A 22,515-nucleotide genomic window follows, 5' to 3' on the forward strand; every position below is an offset into this window, starting at 1 on the left:
GGATAACTCCAGTGGCTCTACTTGACAGAGGCACTGGGAACTAAGGTCGGGTAGCACAATGCCAGAGTAATCCTATGGCTAGGCTTGTAAAGGCCCCAGGGCCATTAGCCAAGTACGCACCTATGAACCTATGAACACTGCTTTTTCCTCTTCTTCCATTATCTCTATCGCATCTTTTTTCAGCCTGGTCAGACCTGTCCCTCTGTTTTTCTTTTCTGCAATGTATCTAAAATCATTTGTTCTCATTCTTGACCCTTACTGCAAACTCGCTTTTTACTAACTTCTTTGCTGCTTTCACCTCCTTTGTTATCGTTTTGCTTATCTCCTTTTTCTGTGCCACCTCCAGCCTACCCCACCCCATTCCTTCCACTTGCTGTTTCTCCCCTAGTTTACTATAATTGTTTGTTTTACATTACTGTGTAGTGACATTGGTATTCTCATATTTTCCTCTGTTTTACATCTATCTCAAATCTTTACCCACAGCTGTAAATAATGCACCTACCATTTTTGCTTTTGGTTCTGCCAAGTGAGTCCTTTGTTCTGCTGGTGAGCTTAAGTCATGCGTTTGTTATGGCAAGCAGGCTCATATCAAAAATGATTACTCAGAGGCATGTTGTTTGTATTGTGGAGAAGGTCACAAGAGGGATCAGTGTAAAAATGTATGGTGTAGTTTATACTACAAGAAGGACGTGATTTCAAGTACCGTGTAAAATCTGAAGTCATGCAAAAAAAATGATGATGTACAGCTTAATCAAATTGTCCTCGCAAATAAGAAGTGGAAGGAGTTTTTCAGCAACAATAGAGGACTTAAAAGGGGATTACACCTTTGGAAAATAAAAGGAATGGAAAGAAAATACCCAAAGCACAGGGCAATGCAATTTCTGCCCTTCATTGGAAAAGCCATTAGTTGTGAGGATGTGCACAAGTTAAATAGTGGGTGATTTCTGCTGTAAGTTAGCTCACCATTTTATATAAAAAGTATTGAAACTGAAAAATATAAGGTAGAATAATACAGTGATGAATGGGTGAATGCTTCTGATACAAAAGTGCACTGAAAGGGTAGCCTAAACAACGAAAAAGTGGAATAATAAAAATATATGCCTCTCAGTCTAGGCAGTAAAATTTAGAAATGCTTCAAACTTTTGAATCTTTTTTTTGTTTGTTATAAAACATGTGTGTCAGGGCCTTAGGCTAAGAACCGGAAAGATAGTGGGTACAAAGGCAGCCAGGGCACTGCTGATTACAATGTTTGCACAGTGAAGGCCGATGCTAATTAGGAATGAATGCATGTCGGTGACTGAATGAAGTAGCAAGATGATGAAATATCCCTCTCATGGCTGCAGGAGGGACTGGGGGAAGAGCTCATAATGCTACCTGGTGGCCTAAGGAAACTAAAAGGAACACCTATACTGATCAGTAGTGCCCTTGCTTTCTTGAGGTTTTTTGAGATCCCATGCACAATGCAGTTGTAAGAATGATTACTAACTTTGATGCATTAAAGGGCCATGAAATGAAAAAGAGGAAGTAAGCAGAGGGCTGAATGGAAGATAAATAATTAGGAAATGAACAGGATGGAGGTGGGAAAACAGGGAATTTTTTCAGCTATATATATATGTATGGCAATTGCCTGAATGGCATAAATATCGACAGCAAAAATACTAGCACAAAAATACCTAATGTTCAAAATATTGACGGTCAAAAAAATACCTAAACACAAAACACCTGCAATACCTAACCACATCCCAATTCAGTGTTGCAGGAGGCCAGGCCACTTTGCACTCCTACACCCCCTACTAATTTTATATACAAACTCTGAAGTCGCATAACAGTGAGGAAAGGGCATATATACAATTCAGCACAAAAAATAAAACTCGTAAGAAAGACACACTCACCTGCTCGCAAAGACTCCAACAATGCTCTGAAAAGGGCTTCAAATAATCCACTTAAACCCACTTATAGTTCACAGAAACGATTACTAGACCAAAAACAAGATGCAGAATTTGAGCATTTTCATTTTTAATTGCATGAAAACTTCCTCAGAATGCAATTTACACATTTCATAAGTGGTTTAAAGTAGATTATTTCAAATCCTTTTCAGATGAATGGGCATGTACCCTTCCCTGGTGTAACTTCAACTTTGTTAATATTTTATTTAGGTCCTTTTGACTGTCAATATTTTGAACACTAGGTATTTTTGCTGTCAATATTTATGTCATTCAGGCAATTGCTATACACTTACATATATATATATATATATATATATATATATATATATATATATATATATATATATATATATATATATATATATATATAAATATATATATATATATATATATATATATATATATATATATATATAGTTACACTTTAGAATCTGGAACTACTGAAATATCGAACTTCAGTAGCTTGAGACCGAAGTGTCGAAACTGCACTTGCATGAAAGTGCAGAATACAGAGTGCGGAAATGCCGAATGCGGAAATGTCAAATCCGAGGTGTGGATGTAGCTGGAGATTCAGGTAAGTGATGTTTTACTAGGGGTTTTGGGTAGGGATTTTAGTGTGTGTGAGTGTGTTTGGAGTTTTGAGGTGTGGTTACAGTAGGTAGGTAAGATTGTGAGTGTGTAAGTGTTGCGAGTGGTGGTATTTGTATGTATGTGTTGTGTGTTTGTGCAAGGGGAGTGTAGAATGCATAGTGGTGGTTTTTGTGTTTTTAGTGTGAGTTAGTATATATAAGTAGCGGGGGTGTGGGGGGTGGAGGGGTGCTTGCCCCCCTGCTTAGATGTAGGGTCAGTGCGTGTGTTTGTTTTGTTGTGTCTGTGTATGTTTTCTTGGTTTATAGTGTGAAGATGTATGTGTGCTTGTTTGTGTGTGGACTGTGTATGTAAGTAGTCGCGATTTTGAATTTCGCGCTTTTCGGGTTTTTTGGTTTTTGGCTTTACAGTCTCAAGATACTGAATTTCGATATTTCAGTATTTAGGGATTTTAACGTGAAACTATATATATATATATACATATATATATATATATATATATATATATATATATATATATATATATATATATATATATATATATATCTGTGTGTGTGTGTATTATTGTTTTATATCTAAATCTATATCTATATCAATATATATATATATATATACACACACACACACACACACACACACACACACACACACACACACACACACACAAGGAAGGAAGGAAGAAGAAGATATGAGGGTTAGGATAGGTGGCAGGGAAAGACAAACATAGAAACAAACAGAACAAATGAGTTAATGCTGACACACTCAGAGATGAGGAAGACAATGTAAAAGGGGGCATCAAACAAACAGTGAAAAGACAATGGTGATGGAGAGGATTGGACAACAAACAGGGACCGGCATAGACATAAAAGAGAGGGGGGATAGGATGGGGTATGCAGCTGTAGTCCCTGACAGCCATGACCCAGTGGGAACTTATTCTATATATTAGTCTATGAGGACCTTAGAAAGACTTGCCTTGCATTCCCATGTAGTTAATAGCTCTTACATTTTGCAATAGGAATATCCAAATAAAAAATACATATTTATAAAATTACATTTTCCCTATCCATTAGTGTCAGTGGTGCTAAACCGGGGTGAATTTATCTTTTCCTATTCATTCATCCTAATTATGTTTGAAAAGAGTAAGAGAAGTATTGTGTTTATGTGGAGATTGCATCAAAGAGGTTTTCTCTGTGATACATGTTTATCCCTCAAGCATATACTGCTAATTTTGCAAAAGAGATTGAGGTCTCAACAGAGGGTATTTATAATACCATTTGATCCGTGAATGTATAATACGTTGGATAGAATAGGCTCTGTTTTGTGTCTTTCGGCTTTTCCCGGTTAGGGGTCGCCACAGCGGAACTCTGGTCCGCTAATGATTGGCAGTAGATGTTTACGTACTGGCTTGCCAGGCCTAACGCACAACCTTCAATGAAGGAACGCCCATTTACGCATGTTGCTACACAGAAGACACTCTAACTGAGAATTGAACGGGCAACGTCTAACTGTGAGGTGACACCGCTACCACAGCACCACCACCGCAGTCATAGAATAGGCTCTGTTGAGGCTCTACATCCAAGAAAGAAGCCTATATGATACTGAGAAGAAAGACAAGAATTTGAGTCAACCTGCATAGTTTTTAAGACTTGGGCTCTTGTTTTTCTATTTATTTATTTATTTTTTTTAATAAGAAAGCGCTGTTGTGATTTTTGTTGTGGCAACTGTTTGGAAAGGTACATACCAAATGGGTAATTATATTCAATAATCAGGCTGATGATTGTTGAGTATACTGGAACAATTACATGCATGGATCTGGACTCCATACCCTTAGAGATAAGGGGTCTATATTAGATGCACGAAGAGACGTTTCATTGAGTGCCTCTTCATCGACCCGTAAACCACTACAACACAAAACAGCGAATGTGCATGTAAGCAATTTCTTTCCCTGGGAAAGAAATTGCTTACCTTAAACATGAAAATGCATCACTATGTATAATACAAAGTGGGGGGCTTTGCCCCCACATCCCCGATCATGGGGGGCTGTGTCCCCACCCCACCCCCAACTAAATATGCCAATTCCATGATCGCACTACAGTGGGGAAAATGGCAAAGTAACAGAGGTGGCCAAGCGATTTCTTTCCCAGGGAAAGAAATCGCTTATATGACCATTCATTGTTTTGTGTTTTCGTTATTTAATGGTCAATGTGTTTGATGAAACGTCTCTTCGAGTATATAATAGGAACCTGTTCTAAGCTGTGCAATGGAAAAGGATTTCCTTACAATAGTGGATACATAGTGATCCAGGACAGTTCATTGTCAACATAGGTTCCTAGATCTCTAACTACAGAATCAGATATTAGGGAGGGTGTTGTCAATGGATAGCTACAAGGTGAGCCATGCTTGGTGAAGGATATAATTATACATTTCTTGACATTTAGTTTTAGTCCATGGTTTGGTCACAAACTATTTGATTGGGACAGCATACTTGTAGGAGCTTGATATCCTCTAGAGAGTTTATGTTGAACCTAGTTTCAGTCATCTACAAACGTGATCAGCTACAAACCCTTAACTTTAGCTTTTATCTGTGAGAACTAAATGCCAAACAAGAACAGATCAAGGACTGAACCCTCTGGCACTCCGCAAGTGACAGGTCGTTTGGAGAAGGTACAGCCACTCAACATCACTTGTGAGCCAGTCTGCTATCCAGTGAGCTGCACAGGGTTAACATTCAGCCTGGGGGGCTTCCTCTGCCATTACTTAATTCTACCAAACAAACCTAAATCTGTTCTTATCCAGTTGTTCAAACTTTTAACTACTTAATTCTCCCTCTTGCTCTGTCTAAACTCCTTAACTACTCCCCCCCCCTTCTCTCCCTTCTTCCACTTTCCTTCTAGTATCTTTTTCGTTCTCTTTTCCTACTGTCCATTCTACTTACTTTCTCACTTCCCTATCTTTCTTCTTCCTCTTTTTCTCTTTTCTTTCTTACTACCCTCTCCCCTATATTTATAAGCACTCCTCTTATGTCTCTCTCTCTACACATATGCCCTATTGTATATATGTAACACCTGAATTTACATGCATTACTTGATGCTCATAACTGTATAACATTGATCAATTTTGCTTTCCCTAGTATTATGCCATGTTATTATTCTCTCTACTATGAATGTTCAATCTTGCTGTTAGTATAATGTTTTATCAGTTTTTAACTACTTTTTGTAAATTTTGATAATTCCTTTTATGCAATTTTCTTGATCTTTTGAAATTGTTTGAATCTTTTTCTGAAACTTTATGTAATGGCTTATTGTTACATTGGAACTTTTCTCCCCGGGCCTCCACTGGAAATGGGCCTATTTTGGACAAGTGGACTTTCCTGGTAAACAAATGTCAATAAATCATAATTAAATAAATAAATAAATATTTGATGCCTTAGTGTGGGATTGTGTTAAGCAGGGGTCCAGGGAAGTAAATAGTGTGGGAAGAAATAGCCAGGGAATTGTTATGGCTAGGCTTGTATAGGCCCTAGGGCTGATAGCCTAGTACCAACCTATTAACCTATGAACACTGTGAGGTCCAGATATGCAATATGTCCACTGATTTGCTCTCATCCATACAAGTCAACTGTACAGATTTTTGCAGAATGTCCAGATGCTTGCTTCACATTTTTGGTCTGTTCCTCATATAATCTGTGGTTTTCTGACAAATCACTGAGGATTGAAGTCACCAGATAATGACAAACATTTGACTTTCAGACTTCATATCCTTTGGAAAATGCATACTGACAGAGACCTTGTTATTCTAGCAACTTTCTAAGTTTCTAACAGAAATATTTAAAATGTGTCCCTGTTCTTATGCCTTTCTCACCCCATTATTTCAGGCTTTGTCCAGATTTTTTTGTGCTAAGAGGTTGAGAGGTATGCCCTCATCTATTACCTGAGACACTTTTTCAAAGAAGCTAAATAGACAGGACCTGCCCTCACATAATCTGAACTGGATTGGGTTAGGAGTCTGTAGGTTACAGTCACTGATTATTAGCTTTATAATGCTTCCTTTCCATAGCCTTATATATGAGACTGGTCATGCTCATAGGTTTATAATAACCCAGGTCCATTGAAGCTCCACCTTTTTGTAAGGGAATGTCTGTTATCATCCCCCATTCTTATGGCACAAAGTCTGTTTTGAGACTAATGGTGAATAACACCTCTGGAAGGTTTGACAAGTCATGTTCCAGGTTAAACATTGGCAGCCTTGCATGTTATCCAGCCCCATAGATATTTATACTACTAGGGGAAATTTGGCTAGGCATCAGGAAACTTCCCCTTCTATTTTCAATAGGTGCTGAGGGATCTCTTACATCCACCTGAGCTGCCAGCAACTCAGTCAGATGGGGCCTCAGTCTAACATCTCATCCGAATGACAGCACACTCAGGAGTGCAGCACCTCCCTTATGCTGCACTACAGTGCCAGTAATTGATCTACCTTGTCTGGGGAAAAGAACACATAGTCTTCTGCACTAAAGGTGAGTGTGCTATCTGTTGCATTACTGACACTGTGGTACAACAGGGTGGTGCAACAGGGATGAACTTATCTTCTCATAGATTTGCTATGTTTTCTGGGTCTGGGATTTGCAACTAGCTCAGAAGAGTGCTGTGTACTGTTTTTCATAGTTCTAATGCAGTTAAAGAAGTCTTTGTGGTGGTCTTTCATGTAGGTGGCTATTTTTCCTCAAATCTTTCCGTAGGATCATAGGATCATAGGAGATTACTAGGCTAAAGGCCCTGGGGACCTTACAAGCCTAGCCAAGATTTATCCCCAAAAAAGAAACCTCAATTAGCAACTGTTGCCCCTGTCAGTGAAGGACACAGATGGAAACCCTGGGATAAATTTGTGGTATCCCATCCACTCATCACGGATGAGCTTGAAGAGGGTCAGCGACATACTTTGACATGTATGGGGGGGTCTATTATAGAGACAGAGCAGCCTCTTTGAGACAAATCTGTCCCTCCAGCAAGTTTTATTAATGTCACATACCAGGTTAAGGTCTTTAGATCGAGTGTTGTTAAAGCTCCAAGCTTGTTAAAGCTCCATGTTTTGAACAACAATAGTTTAATGTTGTCCAGATTGTGTTCAGTTAGATTGGAAGCTTTAGAAGACTGACATTGCTTAAAAAAGGCACTATGGAGGCAGACAAGGTTTTAGCCAATATACAGAAGCCGTGTGGGAGTGCTGCAGGCCATCTTTGACAAAGCAGGAGTGCGTAGCTAATTTAAGGTTCTAAGTGCCTATGTCTATATGATTTATGGTTAAATGTGGTGGCAAATATAGGTAACTTAAAATAATACAGAAAAGTACAAATATTCATATGTGCCCACTGGCCAGTAACAAAACAGAACACTTCATAAATACCTTATCACAGATCTCAATTAAAAAATCATTGTGTGGTAACATTTATGAATTCAGGTTATGAAGTGCTATAACTCCATAAACTACTGCAGCTGTCCTTACCAGCAGTAGTACTGAATAACACTGTCTACATACTCAAGTTCCCTCCTAAAAATTCTATACTAGCTACACCCTTCCTAAGTATTCAGAAAGAGCTTTTGCTATCACACTACTGATGAATGTTATCACTTTACTTAACATGTATGACACTTCTTGTATTGATATTTAATTCATTTTTTTTTATATTTTTTTCTTAGTGTTTTATGGTTATTCTGCTTCACTGTATGAAAATATCTACTATTATTAATTAACTGAAGCATCTAGTGTTAAATGCAGTCCCTTACTATCACATGGCAAGGGCCAAGTTTGGAAATGGTCCTTAGACGAGCCCTGCCATTTGATTAACAAACATAAAATGAATATAAATAAACAAATAAATAAATACAGTTGAGTTCTGGTGATGACAGAATTAATTAGTTTTAGTCAATTACCTAATTAATTGTGATAAGTGTGTCTCCGGTATGGAATGGTGAGTGTGAATGTGGGTATCTTCCCCCAGCACAGTTTGGTCTGTTGGTTGTAAGTGTCTTCACATTAGTGGATTTCAATGGCTTTATTGATCCAACTATTATGCATTACACTTCAGTAATAATTACATAGTATACGCAGGCTCTGCTGTATAACATTTACTACAGTTTAGCTGTGATACAACAGTCTACAATACTGTCTGAAATCTATTAATGCTGCAGCTGACATAGACTAGGTATACAGACAGCCGTCTCTGTTTCACGGCACTGCTTGAAATGTTTACCATACTGAAGTTCTCCTCATATGGGATAGAAAGCCAGTGAATAAAATGTATACAGGATAGAAGTAACCCTAAGGCAACCAACATTTGTATAGTCTGTTGTGTGCATTTGTCCTAACATCATTCACAATAAAAAAAAAAGCATAGATACTGGAGCAGCTATTTAACGCATCTTTACACAAAGACTTCTGCTTTGTGAAAGGGGTGCACAGCCATGCATGCTTATTTATCTGGGCATAAAATAATGTAAATATGTAATGCTCTTCCTCTTTTACAATTTTACTAGCTACAAAGAGCAATTTATATGTGTGAGGAGAAGCAAATTCCTGGATAACATTTTATTCTTCCAAATTTCTTTCATATACATTTTTATTTTGCTAAGCAGTGTATGTTTATTGGCAGATATATCTTTCCTTATAATTTTTGTAACATTTATTCTAAGTTTGTTATCTAACATTTATTTATGTATTTATTTATTTATTGATTTATTGACATTTGATTACCAGGAAAGTTTGACTGCGTAGGAGCCCATTTTCAATGGAGGACCAGGAGAATAACTTCAATACAAAAACATTTAAATACATTAACTACAAAAATACCATATACTTCCTCACCCCTTGATTTAGTCAATGAGAAAAACTTAAATGCTTATAATTCTATCTCTGTGACCCTTCTGGACTCGTAACAAGTTATGTCCTTTGGGACTGTCTTTCACTGGGGACACTGTAACACTAGTATTTGTGTCAATCAGTATTACTGGTTGACTTTTCTCATGACACTGGCTATGGTTCAAGAACTAGTCTATAATGTAATATCATTCTGTCATCATATATTAGAGCTAGCAATAAGCAATAGCCTGCTCTGTCAGTTCTGTTGGGGTATGAGTCTGGGAAATCATTTCCCCTGCAAAAGGGTCACAGTCATTAATCCTTCTACTGCTAATCATGCATTTTTTGGATTTAGGCTGTTGGGGAATACTTCCACTAGATAGATAGTGGTGGTAATCACTGCTTTGTTTTCTTCATGCATGTCAAGCTATCCTTTCACATTCAGGTGGAAGTAGACATTCTCTCATTGAGCATGTCTTAAATGATTAATGCATCTTCTCCAGCTACCTTGTCTTACAGTAGAAGTATGCTCATTGGGCGTGGTCCTCATAACGTTATGGCCCCCAGTCAGCACTTTCAATCCTATACTAAACTCTTCCATTGTTTTTTTCACACAATAAATAAATACCTTCTAAAGATAAAACTGACTGCCATGCATGGCACCAGACCTTCTGCCCAGTAAGTTCCTAAAACTGGCTGCTGTGACTATAGCATATACAGCCTCTATCCTTGTAAACCTCTCAGTCTTTGAAAACTACATTCTGACTCTCTAGAAAAAAATCTTTTATACTACCCCTCCACAAGGGTGGAAATCTAAGCGCCATTTGAAATTATAGGCCAAGAGCCATACCTTCCCCTTTACCCAAAATTCTTGAATGCTGTATCCACACCCAAGTCCTGCAACACCTCTAAGAAAACATTGCCCTCCCTCCTACACAACATGGTTCCCACCCCACCCATAGCACCAACAACAGCTCTGATAAACTCACATGTCATGTAAACCAAAACAGAAATTCTGGCAAACTTATATTCTCTTTTTTTTTCTTGATCTTTCTAAGACTTTCAACCTAATACCTCACCAAAAGCTACTTCTCAAAATTTCCCACTGTGGCCTCAATATTTCTTCCCTCAACCAGTTCTGTAGCTTCCTTACAGGTAGATAACAAGCTATTAAATGGCAAACTAAACTCTCCTCTTTCCTCCCAGTAACCACTGGAATACCTTAATGGGCCATACTCCTCCCCCTATTATTCAACATTTTCATCAACAAGCTGCACATCTTCACTGAACATATCAAAATAGTACAATACACAGATGAGTCTACACTAATCTGCTCAGCCTAATGTCTAACTAATCACCAGAAACAAACACAAGAATCCTTTTCAGCAGTCAAAGCATGGTTAGAAAACTCCCTGTTACCGCTAAATCCTCAAAAAGTCAAACTAATGCTATTTACTCCAAAACACTTTTCCAAACAGCACCCAATTCTGTAAACTCTAACAAAAACACTACAGTAGAAGTAGTCACTCAAACTAAACTAATTTGTATCGTAATTGACAATCATATGAAATTTGACCGTTATATCCAAGAAACTATAAAAAAACACCAACAACTCCGTTCCTTCCAGGGAGTAAAAGAATACCTCAAAGACATACTTCTCCCTGTACCTGAATCTGCAATCCTCACAACTGAACCAATTAGAACAATGTTACAATAAAACAGTTAAATATGCAGCAAATCTCTCCTACAAAAAAATCACCACTCTCTGGCCCTAAAACACCTAAAACTGGATGAGCTTCCTCACCACCTAACCTACTCCCAGCTGGTTCTCACACAAAACCTCATCTACAAACCACTAAACTATCCTGCTCTAAAAGACATTGCCCAACCATATTCTCCAAGCCATGCCATGTAGTCTAGTAACCAGCACCTTCTTGCCATAAGCAAAGCCAAAAATGCATCAGGAGAATTTCACTTTCCTCACTCTGTCTCCCAAAACTCGAACACAATACCCATTGTTGTAAGACTAAAGAGCAGGCTAACATCCTTTAAAGCTCAGTTAAAACAACACATGGCTATGCTCATGCTCTTCAGCTGGTTAATTTTACCCCCGCTCTTCTCCCACTGCTCAGAGTCAATCACTGTACTGGCCCTCCACCATTTTTAACTTCATAATTCCACCTTTCCATCACTCTACACATTGCCCCCTCTTTCTCCCTCTCCTAGCCCCCCTTCACAAAGAAAATAATAATAATTCTGCAAATAAAAAGACTGTATACTGTACTACTGTATTTTGTAATATCATGCCCAACCATATTCTCTGAAAAACTGCTACTGCAGGTCACAAAGGCACATAACTCTTCAGGAGGACATATTTTCTCACACAAAATATCCAAAATTTGGAAGTTTATCCCTCAGCATATTATTAGCATAAACAAACCAAAGAACTTCAAACTACTACTTATAGACCACTTTAGCAAAAACTGGTTCTGCTCCTGTACTAGTCCTAGGTAACACTAGTTTGCCTATTCCCCCACACTCCTATGCCCCTAGTACAGCTAAACACCTGCTACTCCTTATACTCTCTCTTTGTATATCATAGGATCCCCTACCTAAAAGCCTGTCACTGTTAATGCTTGCACTACATAGTAATAACCATGTTATTAAATTGTCTCTTAATTGTAAGTTCACACTGCTACTGCCTAAAAACCTAACATTCACTTCTTACACTGCATGCAAACTACTTCATAATTCTTACACAAACCGAATAAGCTTTTGCTCTGACAGATTTGTGAACTTTTGAACAATGTTGTAAGGTGTTTTTTCCTTCTGTACTATGATGAATTTCTTTGTAAATTGTTTCTTTTGTGTGAATTTTTCAAATTATATTGAAATGTGATCTTATATACTATGTATTTTGTGATGTACATGGAGCTTTTCTCCCAGGGTCTCCTGTGAAAATGGGTTTGTCGCCCATTCGGACACTCCCGGTAAAAAATGTTAAATAAATAAATAAAATCTTGTTATTGTAATTTCTTTTTGGACTTTTCTCATCTTCTAGTGATATATGTGTCATGTTCTGCATTTTCTTTTTGGAGCTTTTCTCCCTGGGACTACAACAAGTCAGACGTTCCCTTTAAACAAAAGCAATACATAAATAAATGAACACATCTAGTATAGTACGAATTGCTGCATGGGTTGAATTCTTATGAGCAAGTGCAAAGTGTCCATCTTCTGAAGCAGGGACTTAGAACTGTTTTTGTTTTCTTTAAAGAATTCTTTTAAATGTTTAAATATTTCTAAGAAAATTCATCCAATTTATTTCCTGTTTAACTGTCTAACTGCATATATGAGCTGATTAATGCAACATTGTTTAAAATGTTTAAAAATCTTTAGATTTCAATTATGGATAGTTACAGTGATAATTATTTGGTTAAGTTATTCCTTACAAACATAATGCCAGACATTGATATTACCTTTCCTATCATCACTGACTCCATACAGGTCAGTCTTGGTCCCTTGGAATTTGCATAAAAGTGATTTGGAATAATGAGACTTTGATAGGCATCATAATGTCAATTCAAGTGAATTATTGTCGATCATCACAAATGACAGCCATCCCAGTGCTCCATGATCTGCACTGGGTCTACTGGCATACCAGTCTTACCCCCCTGTCAATGCCAACATTTTGCCAGAGGCCTGCATGGAACTTGGGTCTATATTATATCCTCGAACGCTTAAAAAAGCAAACGCTGATTGATCAAACTTATTTTCATGAAACTGCAAAATATCGAAGCAGCAGAAACTCGAATTTTTTCCTAGGGAAAGAATTCGGTTGTCCGTTTCTGTTGCTTCGGTATTTTCAGTGTTATGGTGGAAAGTTACCAGTCGGATTCAGGTAAGTGTGTGATTGTGTGGATGTGAGTGTTAGGGTGATTTAGGTGAGTTAGGGTTAGGGCTCGGGTTAGGTGTGTGTGCAATTGAGTGGACATGAGGGTTAGGGTGGATTTAAGTGAGTTAGGGTTAGGGAGCGGGTGAGGTGAGTGTGCGATAGTGACGGACCTTAGGGTTAGGGTTTTGGTTAAGGTAAGTGGGTAGTTAGTGGTGTGTGCATAGTTTAGTGTAGGGTTAGGTATCAGATTTTAGGTTTATGTGTGTGGATTTCTGTTTGTTTGGTGTGCTTGTGTTGTGTGTATGTATTTTGGATCAGCGATTTTTTTCCCTGGGAAAAAAATCGCTGATCTGACAGTTCGAGATTGTAAGCTTTCACTTAAATTAGGTCGATCAATCAGTGTTCGCTTTTTTAAGCGTTCGGTGATATAATATAGACCCTGGAACTTAAGGGCATCCAGGGGGTCATGCTGTCCATATCATTGATCTGTGTTTTTCTTTTATATGACCTACCCACAATCCCCCTCAGTAAATTGGTGATATATCCTTAGGTGAGCATGTAATGGGAGACATTGTGGCATATTACCCTGCCTCTGCAGGAGCTCAACCAATCCAATCACCCACCCACTCACCCACCATTAGGACTATGCCTCTCAGATCATCACATCTGCAGTCTCCACTAGAGATTGCCACAAGAGATTCCCCTGTCATCAACTAGCCTCCTGGGATGGTAATGCTCATCCCTTCCTGCCTCCCTATCAGTCATCTGAGCCACTAATCGAACCAAGGTCACCTGAGCTGTAGCTTAAGCTTTATCCATCTGCACCACTGGAGCAGCTAATCTGCTCAGTTGTAGAGCTATGCACTAATAAGCCCAAAGGCACTCAGGAAAACAACTCACAACACCACACATACTGCCATTCTCAGTGGAGCCCCAAACACTTAGCCCCTAAGGCAAGCAAACACACTTCCCAGGCCTGTCATCCTAGAGGACTCCATTTCAAGATATACTGATGTCCATGTAACTAGGCTGAACAAGGAGAAGATAACTGTTAGTTGCTTATCTGGAGCCAGGATCTGCCAAATCACGTATGGGCTCAAGTCATTACACCACAGGTACCAGTGTGATTCCATCATAGCCCATATTGGTGAAAATGACCTGACATGTACCTCACAAGACTATATGAAAAGAGACACTATGGATCTTTCAGACTATGTGTCTCAGGCTGGTATAAGCCTAGCACTGAGCAGCATATTACCATCACCAAGTTGTCATTCTAAGGGGATCCAATATTTGTCAGCTTGGAGGTCATGGTTAACAGATGCCATTGCTTTGCCAAGGATGGTCTGCACCTTCCCTCCTTACACTTTTGAATATTGTTTAAAACTTTATCCACCTGCGTAGTGCCTTTTTAGGCAATGCCAAATTGACAAACCTACTAATATAGCAAAATCAACTCAACTGAACCTCACAGTGTTACTGCTCAGTGCCAGGAGCCTAAATAAAAAACTACACTCCTTCAAGCCTTCTTCACAATCAAGAATAAAGACATCTGTGCAGTTACCCGGACATGGTTTAAATTGACACAGAGTATCCCAGCAGTGTAAGGTTTCAGTGCCTTCCACACTTTTAGACCAGATGCTGCACAGACAAAGGCTAAAGGTGGAGGTGTCTCAATAAATGTCAGTAACAAACATACCTCTAGGGTGGTCAGACAGGATGATGTGTTGGAGTTCGTCCACATGCATATCACCATAAAAAAATCCTGCACCATATCCTAACCAACTACTGGTCACCCTTCATGTCCCAAGTAGCTCACAATACATATTTGGACCTGCTGGATTCACCTACCATTCAGCTTAACACCCTACTCATGGGAGACCTTAATTACCCCTCGATAGAGTGGGAATCCTACACGTCCTTATATCTGTAGGCACAGAGATTTCTAGACTTTGTAAATACAAACACCCTTGACCAAATCGTGAATACACCCACTAGAGGTTTCAACATACTGGATGCCATGCTCACAAATATGGATGAATGCTGCATACCCCAATGTCTCATCATCCCTGGTAAAATCTAACCATAAAGCTTTCTCCTTTAAAATCATAATCAATTTGCTAATCCCATTAAAAACAGTAATAGTTAAGAACTATTCCAAGACAAATTACCTTTTATTAAGTGATGCATTATCAAAAATTCAATGCTCCTCCAAACTCTGAAAACACAGCAGTTTATGCGGAGTTGCTCTCAGAAACTCTGTACAACCACATCAATGGCTGCAAAGAGGCTGCTGTATCAACCTGACGTAACCTAGGACTAGGCCCTGAAACAAAATACCCTGGCGGCATCCCAAATTAAACAGGATATACAACAAAAGGAAAAACATATGACAAAAATCAGGAAGGGTAATTCCCATAAAGATAAAAACTATCTCATCAAACTAAATAGGGAACTATGAGGGCAAATTAGATCAAGTAAAGTCAACTTTTTAGGTTAAAATAGTCTCTCAGGTGATAGATAACCATAAGACCTTCTACAGATATGTCAGAAACCTCAAGGGTAGCACATAACAATGTGCTGAACTGGTGGTTAATAGAGCCATATTTACTGAGCCTAACGATAAAGTGAACCTGTTAGTGGACAAATTCAGATCCAGTTTTACTTCCCTCTCACCCCCAACCATCCCTCAAAAACTACCATCTAGCATAACCCCTCCAACTATAACTAGGGTGCATGTATTGACTGCACTCACTAAAGCCAAGAACATGGCCTCAATGGACCCTAATAACATCCCAGGATTATTCCTTAACAGTCTAAAACATGACTTATTGGGACCCCTGGAGTCATTATTTAACTATAGTCTTAAAACGGGCTTTGTGCCATGTGAATGGAGGACTGCAACAGTCATCCCCTTTCATAACTGAGGACCTTCAACAGTTCCTGGAAACTACAAACTCATTAGTCTAATTAATCTTATTTGCAAACCATGGTAAGAATTATCATGGAAATTATCAACAATGACATAAAAGATCACCAGACAGTGGGTCCCTCCCACTTTGGCTTTGTAAAAGGATGTCATGCTTACTGAATCTAGTGGACTTCCTTGTAAACATCACTAAGGCAATGGATGAGGGGAAAATGGTGTATACTGCCTACCTAGATCTGACCAGAGCATTTGATACAATACCCCAGTGGGGCATTGTCAACAAATGTTTGGGACTGGATATAAACATCTTTGTAACATGTTGGATAGCTATTTGGCTCACTGACAGGACCCAGGAAGTTAGAACAGGTGAGGCCACCTCCACAAAGAGGTCAGTCAGCAGTGGAGTGTCGTCCAGCTCCCTGCACTAGACACACTCTTCTTTGGCATCTACTTCTTGGATATGTCAAAGCCAATGTCAAAGGCCTGTAGTTAACCAGGTTTGCAGATGATTGTAAACCAGGAGGAGTCATTGAATCCCTCCTAGATGATAACACCCTTCAGAAAGGTGTAACGTAGACAAATGCTTGGTGCCAATGCCGTGGCTTAAAATGCAATACCATAAATGCATTATAGTTCTTTTTGGGAAGTCTGCCACCCCATGTAACTACATCATCAATAAAACACCCGTAAAAGTTGATTCTGTAGTCAGGGATCTGGGAACTCATGTTGATAGTAATCTAGCCTTTGACCAACATGTGTCCAAGGTAGTAAGAAAATATGTCTATGTTGTTCAACTTATAAACAAGGGCATGACATCTAGATCCAGAAAGGTCATCATACTACTGTACTCAGCCTTTATCAGACTTATCATAGAGTATAATGTGCCCTTTGGTATGTTCGTGATCAGATATATACAGAAACCGGAATATCCACAAAAGTTCCTTACAAAAAGAATATAGGGGAATAAACACAATGTTCTACACTGGTCACCTCAAAGCTCTGTCTCTTTAGTCTGTTTCCTATAAACTTCTGAGAGCTGATCTTTCCCTGGTATACAAGGCATTCTACACATCTGCAAAACAAACAGCATCAGAACTGCTAGATTAGAAGACCTAAATTTGCTTGCAACATAAATATATGAAGCAGAGTTCTTCCCTATCCCTATTTAAGTGCAGCTTTGACCAATTAATGGGTTATCAGAAATTCACCTGTGGTCTGACACCTATGTCTCTGATGGACAGAAATGGTCACTAAATCACCCCTATGTAAATCAAATTTGTGAGTAACATTTGGGTTACACAGCTAGGGTTATAAGGTCCCTAGTGGTTGTTAGCCTAGTATACACCTATGTAGCTATGAGTATTTGACATGCACTGAACTAGGTCATGCCTTTGGTTTCTGTGATTCTTTGAAAAATAAATACACACCTTTTCCAGCACCTAAATGATTGCCCTAGACCATCCTTTTGCAATTAATTCATGCAAATGTGACAGTAGCTGGTCATTCCTAGTTTTTCTTTAGTAAACAGCATCTGTTATTAATAACTGCATAAAAATAACCATACGTCGATGATTACTTACCCAGTAACTGGCAGTTCCTCATAATATCCATAAAGTAGTCATGACAGTCCAATAATATAATGATGTAAGTTCATTTTCTTACTTTCAAACTCATATAGTTTTGAACAGGAACTTCTTCTGTTACATGTCTCCTTTTAATAAGGGCACCGCATTTACTGGGCTAAGAACCATTCATAGTGGTCTATGATCCAAATTAGCATAAACCTTTTTTCCTATAAGTAGTGGTTACATTTCCATAATCCAAAACTCAAGTTGACTGTGTTTTTCCCTCTCCCTCTGCCTCTCACTCTCTGGACATATTTACATTCAGTTTACAAAGTAGTCTTGAAGAAAAAATTATGGGTCTCTCTAAACCGTCCTGGGGCTCATGAGATAACTTAATTCCTGTTTTACAAACTGATACATTGCATGACAACCTGCCACGAAATGATGGATCAATGAAAGAAAACATTTTGATTGACAGAATCAATTCTTATGAATCATCAAAAGCATGTTGTAATGGAATAACCCTTTATGTGCATTAATTGCCAGGGATGTCTTAGAACTCACTTCTACTGCATTGTGGGAATTTATGAAAACCTCTTCCTCTCATCCCCATCTATTTATAGGTACATAGGTGTTTACTAGGCTAATAACCACAAGGGTCTTTTTAATCCTAGCGATACACCCCAAATCTCTGACAAGTTCTGGTACCCTTGGTAATTGTAAGCAGAGGCTTGGGAGATGAAACATTTACAAGTAAGAGCCTGAGAGATGAACCATTTAAAGGTTGTATGTGTCCATTAGAAACATAGGTGCCAAACCAGGGATGAATATCCTGTTCCCATCCAAATGTCCAAGTTACGCTTGAATTGGGTTAGGGAGGAATTCTGCTTCACATGGATGGGGAGCCTGCTCCAGAGATGGGGTAGTCTCTGGGATACATACCTGTCTCTCCAGCAGGTCCTATTTATATCACAGTCAAGGTTTAAGTCTTTCAAATGGGTAATTCTGGTGCTGTTTGTTTTGCTGATATGCAGGAGGTCCATCAGAGTGAGGTCTGACAATGCCCTGTATACCAGGCATAGATCTCCCTTCAACAGTCTGTAGGAGACAGAATACAGGGATAGGGCCATGCTTGCTGACAAAGATTTTAAGACAGAAGTGAAAATAATTTTGAAAACCCCACATGCAAAATTTATTTTGATTTATTGTTATTCAATACAGCCACTATAGCTATAAGGCTAATCACTGCTTTTTGATGTAGGTAACACTCCAGCATTTCCCCTACTGTTTAGTTAACTTCTATTATGTAGTAGAAAACCATGAGGCAGCATCCTGGCTTTGATGACTTTTGTGATGGTGTTTTGTTCTAATTCACTTCTTAATTTCCTGTATCTTTAGAAAATATTTACTTTCTAACTGCAAGTTGTTTTATACATTCTCTGTCGTGTAATGTTTTTCACCAACCTCATATACATGTAGTTGACTTTGTTTCTTACATTCATGTTACTGTAACTCTTCATTTACCCATTGTAGTAACTTGTTCCCTTGGATACATCTTTAGTAATGTGGTATGTATGGAAATAATTAATTTCATTCCTCTACAGAAACTGATGAAAGTATTTCTTACACTTAATTCCATAACAAATTTCAGTTCTGATACTTCAGGAATGTACCACTGCACTTCTCACTTAGTTTGATTTATGTTGTTCAACCCCAGACCCCTCAAGTCATAATATTCATATCTGACGTTGTTAATCTTCATTCTATCTATCTAGCTAAAGCTTGCAGCCACCAAATCTCTCAAGCGTTTCCCTTACCCACAATGCACCTACCCAATTACCTCAGATCTTGTTTGCCTCTTCTAACTATCAGACATGGTCTACCAATTTCTCTCGAGCTGTATTAGATAAGTTTTTGTTTTGAATATTTTCCTTTAAGTAGTTTTTGGTCTTTAGTCTTTAGCCTTTAGTTTATTGTGGTTAATATCTATGCTGTTCTCTCCCTTCCCCTTATGACTTTGTCGTAAATTCTTACATACCATTGTTGGTATTCCCTTGTTTCTTTTTCTTATCTTGGTATAGTTGTAACTTTTTCCCTTTTTGCTGCTGCTGCTGTTTTTCTGCCCTTTTCCTTTGCATTCTTGTTACTGTTAGATACTATTGTTAGCACTTCCCTTCCCTTATGACCTGGTCATAACTCTTCATGCCATTGGTGGTATCCCTCTATCTCCTTTTCTTTCCTGTTATTAAAAAAAAAAGATTATCTTTTCTAATTTTGATTGCCCTTCTGTTTAAAATATTACCTATTAAATGATGACTGACAAACCTGCGGGTTTCAAGAAATGCTCTAAATGTGGGCATAGGTTGCTGCTCTCGGATGCACACATGCTTTGTGTCTGCTGCTTGTGTATGTTACGTTTACAGGAAGACTGCTCTATTTGCCATGGATTTAATCCGTGAGCTTTAACAGAGCATAAAAACAAATTAATATTGAAAGGTCTCATCCCTTCCTCTTTTGGAGAAACCATATCCCATTCTCCAAATCAAAGCCTTCCACTTTGTCTAAATCTTCCTCATACTCTTCCCGGAAGAGAAGTGCTAAACATCTGGTCTCAATCCCAGAGCAGAAGAAAATGAGAATTCAGGAGCCAACTCTCCCTTGGATCCTACAACATCCAAATCAAGCATTACAGATCCTGGACTATCCAAGTCAGATAAGAAGACAAAATCATTGGATCAGACAGAACCTTCGGAGACTCTGTATTGTCCTTGGACAAGATATTCTTCTTTGGTGGACCCAGATCCTGACAAACTTCCATCACCTTTTTTGCTTTATTAGACTTCAGACAGATTTGACCAAGGAGTCATCAAATACTCTCTCAGGAACAATTTCTGCAGAGGTTCGACATTCCTTAACTTCTCAGTTGGCAACCCTACAGGCAATATCTAGTAATTTCATGAGGGTAGCTTCCAACATAGTGGAAGGGACCTCAAGAGCTGTGGGTTCAGACATTTCCATGAGGAGACATGCCTGGATGTGCTTGTGTGATTTTGCAGAGCCATTTATGTCCAATTTCATCTATGCTCCCTTTGCCAGAACTACTCTTTTTGGCCCTAAGGTGAAAGAAATGCTGTCCAGATAGAGTGGTCAGAAAATGTGGTTCAAAAAGTCTCAAGGTCCTTTCCATGGCAAATGTGGAGGAAGTGCCCCCATGGGGCAGAGGGAGGAATTGCAATGGATGTTGTCACCCTCATGGCAGAGGTGGCATGCAAAACCAGAGTTCACAAGAATCTTTCTTTGAGAAGCCCTAACAGTCCTCCTGAATGAAGGCATAACTGTCAACCTCTGGAAGCACTTGGGGTACAATTATCCCTGCACCAGAGAGCCTAGCTAGAATTAACAAAAGATACCTAGGTGCAGAGGATTATATCCAGAGGTTATATAATATCATTTTCCCTACCACCACCAATTCCCAGAAAAATTCCTGATGTTCCACCCAGTCAGAGGGATCAAGCAGCAATCCAGATTCAAAAGCTGCTAAAAAAAAGAGTCATCCAAGAGGTCCCACCAGAGCAGATAGGATCCAGAACTTACTCAAGGTACTTTTTAGAGCCAAAGAAAACAGGGGACTAGAGACCAATTTTGGATCTCACAAATCTAATCAAATCTGTTCACTAAACCAGGTTCAGTCCATTCTCCCTTTTCTAGGCAAGGATGACTGGATGTGCTCACTAGATCTTCTGGATGCCTATTATCACATAAAAATGAACAGGTGATCCAGAAAACACCTATGCTTCTGGCTGGGAGCCAGTCACTACCAATTCAGGGTACTGCCCTTTGCATTCACCACTGCCCCCAGGCTGATCACCAAATGCATGGCAGTCATAGCAGCTTACCTCAGGCTGCAGGGATTCCTGGTGTTTCCCTATCTGGACGACTGGCTCATTACCGCTCCAATCAGGCATCAACTGATTTATGCAAGGCATCAGGTTCTCCACACCTGTGCTCTCCTAGGAATAACCATAAACCACAGCAAATCACTACTACAGTCAACTCAGACTTTGGAATTGATTGAAGCACTGCTCAGTACAAAGACTGCCATTGCTTCCCATCCACCATAATGGGGTCAGACTATAAAGTCACAAATCAAGAAGGTTGTAGGAAACACATCAATCTCAGCCAGCAAAGTTCTGCAAACTCTAGGTCTAATGGTAGCAGAGATAACCTTAGTTCCATTGGCCAGATTGTATATGCAGATCCTTCAATGGTTGTTAGCTACTCAGTGGTCAATCTTCCATCAGTTAATGTCATTCCAGATAAAAATTACCTACACTTGCAAAAGAGATCTCTGTTGGTGGATCCAATCTGATCAACTGTGCCATGGCTGTCCCTTCATCATCCAGCAGCCCAAGGCCATAGTGACCACTGATGCTTCCCAGATAGGGTGGGGGGCATTATCTGCGTAAGACAGTCCAGGGTACTTGGTCCCCCAGAAGAGACTGATTTGCATATAAATGTTCTTGAGATGAGAGCAGTGCTCTTGGCGTGTAAGCATTTCAAGATGGTCTTCCCTCCAGGACGATTGTGATTCAAATGGACAATATGTCAGTCATCTGGTACATCAACAAACAAGGGGGAATCAAATCTTATACATTGTGTCGAGAAGTTCTCATGGTCTGGCAGTGGCTGATCTCATCTCACCGCTTTCTTTTAGCAATGCACATCCCAGGGGGATCCAAC

Source organism: Protopterus annectens, chromosome 2.part1 (genome assembly GCF_019279795.1).
Source record: "Protopterus annectens isolate FY-2018-M chromosome 2.part1, PAN1.0, whole genome shotgun sequence".
Taxonomy (NCBI): Eukaryota; Metazoa; Chordata; order Ceratodontiformes; family Protopteridae; genus Protopterus; species Protopterus annectens.